Source organism: Hemitrygon akajei, unplaced genomic scaffold (genome assembly GCF_048418815.1).
Source record: "Hemitrygon akajei unplaced genomic scaffold, sHemAka1.3 Scf000102, whole genome shotgun sequence".
NCBI lineage: Eukaryota > Metazoa > Chordata > Chondrichthyes > Myliobatiformes > Dasyatidae > Hemitrygon > Hemitrygon akajei.
Genome location: NW_027331988.1, coordinates 153,470 through 166,072, shown reverse-complemented (window position 1 = coordinate 166,072; position 12,603 = coordinate 153,470).

Genomic DNA, 12,603 nt, shown 5'->3' with positions numbered 1-12,603 from the left:
GGACCTTGATCTGATTCTACGGTCCTTGGCAATCCCCAAAGGGGAAAAACTCTCTCGGACAAAATCCTGGCTATAATATCAGCGGTTTTCATGATCTAGTTGCGCAAGCCTCTTTCCACTTCGTGAACGCATCCACTATCTCGAGGATGTATTTCAGTCCTCCAGGGGATGGAGGTGAAGGTGCAACAAAATAAACATTCAAATTAACACGTGGTCCTTATACGGGACGTGTCTCAAAACTGCTTCTCTAGCCGAGTTATCTATGTTATCACTAGGCACAAATCAAACAATTCTTAAAATAATATTGTACATCTCATCGCAATTTCGGCCACCAGCATAGATTCTTCAACTGTTCCATAGTTCTATCTGATCCTTGATGCCCACAATTGCAATGGTGCCAATACATCTCTTGGTTTCTTTCCCATTTTGGCACCACAAATTTACTATTAATAATTAGAGTACAATTCCGTGCTTTTATCCCTGGATGTTTCCCAAACTCTTCAGATTTCTCGCCTCTTTGTACCTTTGATAACTCCTGATCCTGTTACTGTGTCATGACTAAGTCTATATCTGTACAGTTTGCTGGTTTCGCTGTCATCGCTACTTCTACATCTGGATTTCCTTTCACCACCCAGCTTGATTCCAGTTTGGAGAACTCAACAGTCTTCCTGCTCCCTTCTGAGGAAGTCTGTAAATGAGCCTTAACCTTTTTGTCTAATTCATAAGTGTTTCCACTTCCCTTCTCAAATACTTCAACATGGGAGCTGATGGTACTAGTTTGCCATCTTTTGAGATCTAACCTCTAGCTTCCCATAACGGTAAATATTCAGTCAAAGCACATGAGCATGCAGTGAATGAAGGGAGATGGGTCATGCACAGTCATTGGAGATTAATCTCGTTCGGTATCTTGTTCAGCGCAGAAGTAGGGAGTTAAAGGGTTTGTTCCTGTTCTCTACTGTTCCCAGGATCCCAACATCTCCAGCTGAAGTGTTCAGATTGTAAAATCAATCTATTAATTATCAGCTACCTATTCCCCTCCATTCATCTCGTTGTTCAGCGCTGTGTCATATAGGACACGGTGTCTTGCAACACAGGAGCCTTCTCTTCCCTCCACCCTGTCCCTGACGAGCGGAACATTCCCGGCTGAGCTGTGACGTATCCTGTGACGCTAGATTCTCAGGACGTCATCAATGAACCGGATGCTGCAATGTGGAACTTGGATTATTCCAAATGTGAAGATTGACCTTCCCTCGCATTCCTATTCACAAACTCTCTCAGTGCTGCGCAGAAAAACGGAGACACACATTTATCAATGGAAAATGAATGGCATTTGCAGAGAAGTATGAAGATATCATAAGAAATCCGAAATGAATATTATATTATTTATGAGTTGGACATAACCGAATAAATTCATGGTCTAGTGCACATTGAGGAAAATGTGACAGAATCGGCAAACATAAGAGAGCAGATACACGGTGAAGGTACCAATTCGGAATTGCTGAATGGAAATGTGTTCATATAAATGATGCTGGAACATGAAACGCTCTGCGTCGGTTGGTCTTATTTCAATCAAATTGTTCATTTAATTACACACTTATTTATATAAATTGATGAATTTACTTAATTTGATTATTTTCATTCAACATTTAAGAGGTTGGTTTGCCAAAGTTACAAACCACGTACTGCTCAATTGGCTCTATGTGGTTGAGTAACCAATCGTCAGTTTGCCATATCACTCTACGACGCTGAACGTCTTGCTGGATACAGCCGTCATCATTCATCGGTGCACTGTCCATCTCACAATCATAACATAAACCGACTGCAGGAGACTCGTGTTCTAACAATAGCTCATGGAATACAGAGACGATTTTAAGAGTATTTACAGGATTCGCGGAACAGTGGGAAAGAATGAGAAAAATACACTCGCTCAGACTGAATCAGGGTCTCACAGGTACAGGACTGGGACGGCAGCCTTAACGGTGAAGCCGAGGCAGACAAATAAAAAATGAAACCACACTCTCACACTGTAACAACGACTGACATATACAGAATGAAACACACTCACACTGTAGCAGAGACTGACAGATACAGAATGAAACACACACTCTCACACTGTAACAGAGACTGACAGATACAGAATGAAACCCACACTCTCACACTGTAACAGAGACTGACAGATACAGAATGAAACGCACACTCTCACACTGTAACAACGACTGACAGATACAGAATGAAATCCATACTCTCACACTGTAACAGAGACTGACAGATACAGAATGAAACCCACACTCTCACACTGTAACAGAGACTGACAGATAGAGAATGAAACCCACACTCTCACACTGTAACTGAGACTGACAGATACAGAATGAAACCCACACTCTCACACTGTAAAAGAGACTGACAGATACAGAATGAAACCTACACTCTCACACTGTAGCAGAGACTGACAGATACAGAATGAAACGCACACTCTCACACTGTATCAACGACTGACAGATACAGAATGAAATCCATACTCTCACACTGTAACAGAGACTGACAGATACAGAATGAAACCCACTCACACTGTAGCAGAGACTGCCGGATACAGAATGAAATCCACACTCTCACACTGTAACAGAGACTGGCAGATTCAGAATGAAACCCACACCTTCACACTGTAACAGAGACTCACAGACACAGAATGAAACCCACAATCTCACACTGTAACAGAGACTGACAGGCACAGAATGAAACTCACACTCTCACACTGTACCAGTGACTGACAGATACAGAATGAAACCCACACTCTAACACTGTAACAGAGACTGACAGATACAGAATGAAACCCACACTCTCACACTGCAACAGAGACTGACAGATACAGAATGAAACCCACACTCTCACACTGTAACAGAGACTGACAGATACAGAATGAAACCCACACTCTCACACTGTAACAGAAACTGACAGGCACAAAATGAAACCCATACTCTCACACTGTAGGAGAGACGGACAGATACAGAATGAAACCCACACTCTCACACTGTAGCAGAGACTGACAGATACAGAATGAAACGCACACTCTCACACTTTAACAACGACTGACAGATACAGAATGAAACCCACACTCTCACACTGTAACAGAGACTGACAGATAGAGAATGAAACCCACACTCTCACACTGTAACTGAGACTGAGAGATACAGAATGAAACCCACACTCTCACACTGTAAAAGAGACTGACAGATACAGATTGAAATCCATACTCTCACACTGTAACAGAGACTGACAGATACAGAATGAAACACACACTCTCACACTGTAGCAGAGACTGGCAGATACAGAATGAAACCGATACTCTCACACTGTAACAGAGACTGACAGATACAGAATGAAACCCACACTCTCACACTGTAACAGAGACTGACAGGCGCAGAATGAAACTCACACTCTCACACTGTAGCAGTGACTGACAGATACAGATGAAACCCACACTTTCACACTGTAACAGAAACTGACAGACACAGAATGAACCCCACTCTCTCACACTGTAACAGAGACCGACAGATACAGAATGAACCCCACACTCTCACACTGTAACAGAGAATGACAGACACAGAACGAAACCCACACTCTCACACTGTAACAGAAACTGACAGATGCAGAATGCAACCCATACTCTCACGCTGTAACAGAGACTGACAGGCACAGAATGAAACCCATACTCTCACACTGTAGGAGAGACGGACAGACACAGAATGAAACCCACACTCTCACACTGTAGCAGAGACTGACAGATACAGAATGAAACCCGCACTCTCACACTGTAGGAGAGACGGACAGATACAGAATGAAACCCACACTCTTACACTGTAGCAGAGACTGACAGATACAGAATGAAACCCGCACTCTCACACTGTAACAGAGACTGACAGATACAGAATGAACCCCACACTCTCACACTGTAACAGAGACTGACAGATACAGAATGAACCCCACACTCTCACACTGTAACAGAAACTGACAGATGCAGAATGCAACCCATACTCTCACGCTGTAACAGAGACTGACAGGCACAGAATGAAACCCATACTCTCACACTGTAGGAGAGACGGACAGATACAGAATGAAACCCACACTCTCACACTGTAGCAGAGACTGACAGATACAGAATGAAACCCGCACTCTCACACTGTAACAGAGTCTGACAGGCACAGAATGAAACCCATACTCTCACACTGTAGGAGAGACGGACAGATACAGAATGAAACCCACACTCTCACACTTTAGCAGAGACTGACAGATACAGAATGAAACGCACACTCTCACACTGTAACAGAGACTGACAGATAGAGAATGAAACCCATACTCTCACACTGTAACTGAGACTGACAGATACAGAATGAAACCCACACTCTCACACTGTGACAGAGACTGACAGATACAGAATGAAACCCATACTCTCACGCTGTAACAGAGACTGACAGGCACAGAATGAAACCCATACTCTCACACTGTAGGAGAGACTGACAGATACAGAATGAAACCCACACTCTCACACTGTAGCAGAGACTGACAGATACAGAATGAAACCCGCACTCTCACACTGTAGGAGAGACGGACAGATACAGAATGAAACCCACACTCTCACACTGTAACAGAGACTAACAGATAGAGAATGAAACCCACACTCTCACACTGTAACTGAGACTGACAGATACAGAATGAAACCCACACTCTCACACTGTAAAAGAGACTGACAGATACAGATTGAAATCCATACTCTCACACTGTAACAGAGACTGACAGATACAGAATGAAACACACACTCTCACACTGTAGCAGAGACTGGCAGATACAGAATGAAACCGATACTCTCACACTGTAACAGAGACTGACAGATACAGAATGAAACCCACACTCTCACACTGTAACAGAGACTGACAGGCGCAGAATGAAACTCACACTCTCACACTGTAGCAGTGACTGACAGATACAGAATGAAACCCACACTTTCACACTGTAACAGAAACTGACAGACACAGAATGAACCCCACTCTCTCACACTGTAACAGAGACCGACAGATACAGAATGAACCCCACACTCTCACACTGTAACAGAGAACGACAGACACAGAACGAAATCCACACTCTCACACTGTAACAGAGACTGACAGATACAGAATGAAACCCACACTCTCACACTGTAACAGAAACTGACAGATGCAGAATGCAACCCATACTCTCACGCTGTAACAGAGACTGACAGGCACAGCATGAAACCCATACTCTCACACTGTAGGAGAGACGGACAGATACAGAATGAAACCCACACTCTCACACTGTAGCAGAGACTGACAGATACAGAATGAAACCCGCACTCTCACACTGTAGGAGAGAAGGACAGATACAGAATGAAACCCACACTCTCACACTGTAGCAGAGACTGACAGATACAGAATGAAACCCACACTCTCACACTGTAACTGAGACTGACAGATACAGAATGAAACCCACACTCTCACACTGTAGCAGAGACTGACAGATACAGAATGAAACCCGCACTCTCACACTGTAGGAGAGAAGGACAGATACAGAATGAAACCCACACTCTCACACTGTAGCAGAGACTGACAGATACAGAATGAAACCCACACTCTCACACTGTAACTGAGACTGACAGATACAGAATGAAACCCACACTCTCACACTGTAGCAGAGACTGACAGATACAGAATGAAACCCGCACTCTCACACTGTAGGAGAGAAGGACAGATACAGAATGAAACCCACACTCTCACACTGTAGCAGAGACTGACAGATACAGAATGAAACCCGCACTCTCACACTGTAGGAGAGAAGGACAGATACAGAATGAAACCCACACTCTCACACTGTAGCAGAGACTGACAGATACAGAATGAAACCCACACTCTCACACTGTAACTGAGACTGACAGATACAGAATGAAACCCACAGTCTCACACTGTAACAGAGACTGACAGATACAGAATGAAACACACACTCTCACACTGTAGCAGAGACTTGCAGATACAGAATGAAACCGATACTCTCACACTGTAACAGAGACTGACAGATACAGAATGAAACCCACGCTCTCACACTGTAACAGAGACTGACAGGCGCAGAATGAAACTCACACTCTCACACTGTAGCAGTGACTGACAGATACAGAATGAAACCCACACTTTCACACTGTAACAGAAACTGACAGACACAGAATGAACCCCACTCTCTCACACTGTAACAGAGACCGACAGATACAGAATGAACCCCACACTCTCACACTGTAACAGAGAATGACAGACACAGAACGAAACCCACACTCTCACACTGTAACAGAGACTGACAGATACAGAATGAAACCCACACTCTCACACTGTAACAGAAACTGACAGATGCAGAATGCAACCCATACTCTCACGCTGTAACAGAGACTGACAGGCACAGAATGAAACCCATACTCTCACACTGTAGGAGAGACGGACAGACACAGAATGAAACCCACACTCTCACACTGTAGCAGAGACTGACAGATACAGAATGAAACCCGCACTCTCACACTGTAGGAGAGACGGACAGATACAGAATGAAACCCACACTCTTACACTGTAGCAAAGACTGACAGATACAGAATGAAACCCGCACTCTCACACTGTAACAGAGACTGACAGATACAGAATGAACCCCACACTCTCACACTGTAACAGAGACTGACAGATACAGAATGAACCCCACACTCTCACACTGTAACAGAAACTGACAGATGCAGAATGCAACCCATACTCTCACGCTGTAACAGAGACTGACAGGCACAGAATGAAACCCATACTCTCACACTGTAGGAGAGACGGACAGATACAGAATGAAACCCACACTCTCACACTGTAGCAGAGACTGACAGATACAGAATGAAACCCGCACTCTCACACTGTAACAGAGACTGACAGGCACAGAATGAAACCCATACTCTCACACTGTAGGAGAGACGGACAGATACAGAATGAAACCCACACTCTCACACTGTAGCAGAGACTGACAGATACAGAATGAAACGCACACTCTCACACTGTAACAGAGACTGACAGATAGAGAATGAAACCCATACTCTCACACTGTAACTGAGACTGACAGATACAGAATGAAACCCACACTCTCACACTGTAAAAGAGACTGACAGATACAGATTGAAATCCATACTCTCACACTGTAACAGAGACTGACAGATACAGAATGAAACACACACTCTCACACTGTAGCAGAGACTGGCAGATACAGAATGAAACCGATACTCTCACACTGTAACAGAGACTGACAGATACAGAATGAAACCCACACTCTCACACTGTAACAGAGACTGACAGGCGCAGAATGAAACTCACACTCTCACACTGTAGCAGTGACTGACAGATACAGAATGAAACCCACACTTTCACACTGTAACAGAAACTGACAGACACAGAATGAACCCCACTCTCTCACACTGTAACAGAGACCGACAGATACAGAATGAACCCCACACTCTCACACTGTAACAGAGAATGACAGACACAGAACGAAACCCACACTCTCACACTGTAACAGAGACTGACAGATACAGAATGAAACCCACACTCTCACACCGTAACAGAAACTGACAGATGCAGAATGCAACCCATACTCTCACGCTGTAACAGAGACTGACAGGCACAGAATGAAACCCATACTCTCACACTGTAGGAGAGACGGACAGATACAGAATGAAACCCACACTCTCACACTGTAGCAGAGACTGACAGATACAGAATGAAACCCGCACTCTCACACTGTAGGAGAGACGGACAGATAAAGAATGAAACCCACACTCTCACACTGTAACAGAGACTGACAGATAGAGAATGAAACCCACACTCTCACACTGTAACTGAGACTGACAGATACAGAATGAAACCCACACTCTCACACTGTAAAAGAGACTGACAGATACAGATTGAAATCCATACTCTCACACTGTAACAGAGACTGACAGATACAGAATGAAACACACACTCTCACACTGTAGCAGAGACTGGCAGATACAGAATGAAACCGATACTCTCACACTGTAACAGAGACTGACAGATACAGAATGAAACCCACACTCTCACACTGTAACAGAGACTGACAGGCGCAGAATGAAACTCACACTCTCACACTGTAGCAGTGACTGACAGATACAGAATGAAACCCACACTTTCACACTGTAACAGAAACTGACAGACACAGAATGAACCCCACTCTCTCACACTGTAACAGAGACCGACAGATACAGAATGAACCCCACACTCTCACACTGTAACAGAGAATGACAGACACAGAACGAAATCCACACTCTCACACTGTAACAGAGACTGACAGATACAGAATGAAACCCACACTCTCACACTGTAACAGAAACTGACAGATGCAGAATGCAACCCATACTCTCACGCTGTAACAGAGACTGACAGGCACAGCATGAAACCCATACTCTCACACTGTAGGAGAGACGGACAGATACAGAATGAAACCCACACTCTCACACTGTAGCAGAGACTGACAGATACAGAATGAAACCCGCACTCTCACACTGTAGGAGAGACGGACAGATACAGAATGAAACCCACACTCTCACACTGTAGCAGAGACTGACAGATACAGAATGAAACCCGCACTCTCACACTGTAACAGAGACTGACAGATACAGAATGAACCCCACCCCCTCACACTGTAACAGAGACTGACAGATACAGAATGAACCCCACACTCTCACACTGTAACAGAAACTGACAGATGCAGAATGCAACCCATACTCTCACGCTGTAACAGAGACTGACAGGCACAGAATGAAACCCATACTCTCACACTGTAGGAGAGACGGACAGATACAGAATGAAACCCACACTCTCACACTGTAGCAGAGACTGACAGATACAGAATGAAACCCGCACTCTCACACTGTAACAGAGACTGACAGATACAGAATGAACCCCACACTCTCACGCTGTAACAGAGACTGACAGATACAGAATGAACCCCACACTCTCACACTGTAACAGAGACTGACAGATACAGAATGAAACCCACACTCTCACACTGTAACAGAGACTGACAGATACAGAATGAAACCCACACTCCCACACTGTAACAGAGACTGACAGATACAGAATGAAACCCACACTCTCACACTGTAACAGAGACTCACAGATACAGAATGAAACCCACACTCTCACACCGTAACAGAGACTGACAGGCACAGAATGAAATCCACACTCTCACACTGTAGCACTGTAACCCTTTCTTCATTTTCACCTTGTAGCCAACTGCATGCTCAATCCTTTCCTCTCTCTGGCAGACTGGCCTATGACTCTGTTCTCCCAATTTATTGTTCTTCTTCTTTCATTCTGCTGTGAATAATCCTTGTTTCTACAACATGGCCTTGCAGCTGTTTTATTTCTTCAATCCTTTAATCGATATTCTGACTCCACCGTGAAATAGCGTGTTCAACGCGTTCCGACTAGGAGATCGACAAAGAATTTAATACATGAGCTGACATTCATTTGCCTGCGATATAAATCGGATCAGTGTCCGTGTAACGAGGGATGTCTGCAAAAAGTACGTAGATATCAAAAACCAGCAGAGTTAACCACAGAAATATAAAATTACTGGTTATACTGAATAGTAAAACCACCGATTTCCTTCGGTTCTCCATCTCCGGGTCCTTGTCATTCTTTCCGTTACTGCGGCCCCGGATCCCCATCCGGACTTTATTGGCGGAAAAAATCCGTCTAACTGTCAGAGCATTGAACAATAAAATCAGAACAAACGGGAGACAAGGCATGAAAATGCGATGAATCATCTCAAATGTGGCCCACGAGGGGGACGTATAGAAACTCTCTTTGGTCAAACAGCCATAGAAAACTCCATCAATTATCGCCAAAGGCTCCAATGTAAAGTAGAAAGGGATACTTTCTAAACAGCCCAGAACACTCACTGTCCCGATAACCAGAGCCTCCGTTCTTTCGGTGCAATATATTGTTTTCAGTTTTTCACAGCAAATGTCCACAAATCTGTCACAGGTGAACGCGACTGTCAGCCAGATAGAGACCCCGGTACTTGCTAAAAGCAGACAAGAAACAACCCTTCAAACGGGAGTCCAATAGAGGAAGGAAGACGTAAAGTATATGTAAGCAGTCCACTTCAGCTGAGGGTCGGAGATAACGACCAGGAGATCGGCCGCTGCCATTCCCAGCAGGTAGCGAGTGAAGCATTTGGAGAGACCGCCCTTTCCTCGGGACAGGATAACAATCGCCACCAGGTTAACTACAAGAGAAAGGGGGAGAAAAAAAGCAGAGAAATTACTGACCTGTCAGGGCAATAGTTCAAAATTATTATTATTAGACTTCATCTTGTGTTTTTTTTTTCTGCTTCAAATGGTGGAAACCGGACCCAGAACATATGAACCCGCTGACAGTGTGCAATATCGGCGTGACAGAGAACTCTCCGCGGGTTTTGTAAATGGGTTCAATCTGGGTGAATTCCCAAACCGACCAGATGACAGCTGGTTAAACGCTTCCTGACCGCAGTAAGGAATGGGTCTGATATACCAACGTCACTGCTCTGAGCCGCACAGGAATGAAATGAAATCCACATCGGCGGTTCCCTCTGCTCATATTTCTAACATAAATGAGCCATTCGCTGCGCGCGCGCGCGCGTGTGTGTGTGTGTGTGTGTGTGTGTGTGTGTGTGTGTGTGTGTGTGTGTGTGTGTGTGTGTGTGTGTGTGTGTGTGTGTGTTTTATGTGTTTGTGTTTGTGTGTGTGTGTGTCTGCTAATAATGGATTTTAATATGGCTTTATGTGATGGTGTGGCCCTATTTGTCGGTCCTGCATTTATTTCTGCACGACACTGCGAAGGTAATGCCAAGAACACTGGCATTTTTACGTTCAAGCATGAGAAGAATCGGTTTGGAATCTATAGATGGCAGAAAGTATTTTGTTAAATAATGCCGGTATTCACACCAGGGAGAAATGTGTGGATGGTCGTTCTCGTACCCCAAAGGGCAGTGAATGGCAGCCTTATCAGCCCATTGTATTCCTACAGAGAATTGCGCGCCACAGAAATTCAGCATCTCACTGTTCCTCGGGTGGATTCAACATCGGCTTTGTCCGTTACTTCACCGTTTCAAAATGCACAGCACGAGTAGGAAACTTTATACAGATACGTTATAAGATATATTAGAGGTACACACGTACATACATAACTTTAGCAGCTTAATACGCACCTTTTCCCTGAATCAATCTCCTTCTGAAATCCAACCTGGTGACTCTGTAATATCTTTACTGGTACTTATTTGCATTTACACCGATGTTGATACAATGCTTTCTATTTTTTCTCTCTCTCTGTGGTATGCAGCGGACAATGTCTGTAATGCTGGGGTCATTGGTTTACATTTCGCGCCGCATACTTGCCAACAGCTGTGTTTGCGACCGACTCGGTGACAATGCAAACAGTGAGGGTTTGCGCCAAAAAACAAAACATTAATGTCAATGTATCATATCCAGGAAAAAGTCACCGGAGCAATGTAAGTGAATCATAAGCTACGTCCACATTATACCGGATAATATTGAAAACGCCGGTTTCGCGTAGAAACGATAGGCGTCCACACCAGGCGTTTTTGAAAGTACCTCCGTCCACATTAAAATGTTATTTGGGCGCATCTCCGCCTACTGGGAATGCACAGGCCACATTTACCGAAATCAAGCGACATGTTTGGTGTCGAACCTCGCCGTGAAGGATTTGGTGCGCGTTGGTGCGACTAGAAAAACTTAAAAGGAAATTGCCAAACGACGGACAGCTGTTGGCTCTCACGCAGGAGGACTTAAAAAAAGCAAACACTAGAGCGTATGGAGGTAACCGACAGGAAGTTCACGGATAGTATGACCCGACTGATGACGAACATTGAAAAACTGACTAACTCTGTTGCAGAGGGATTTGCAGTGATGAGTAATATGATGGCTCACCCCGGGTACTTTTCACCGCCACAATACCAGCTTCACAGCCACTACAATAACAACACATACGGACACACAGACCACCGGGTGGCCCCAATGCCCCACTGCACAACATCTTCCCCACTCCCACAGAGAGGTGACGCTGGAAACAGTTCCTACATCCGCTGTGTCTTCACCGATGAAAGGAACGACAGCTACAACGAAATGCAATAAGGCTTGTTACTGGGCAAAAGTGAAATTTGCTGTTACCTCATTTTGTTTGCCTTTACTTTTGCCATGTCTTTCTGTATTATTTTGCTGTATTTAACATGTGCAATAAAACGAGTTACTGGGCAAAGGTGATGTAGTCCCAGCGTTAGCCGTCCCTTGAGGCTTCAAGACTGGTGTTGTTTTCAGTTCAATGAAATAAGGCGTATTATTTCCCCATTGGCATTATGGTTCGCTAAAACAGAGAAATAATTGCTAATTGGTAGTAATTATTAGTAGTAAATAGTAGTAATCTACAAGTTGTTTTCAACATTAGTAACCCATTATTCTATAACAGTACGTCATCCTGAGCTTCAGCTACATTGAGGACGGAAACATCC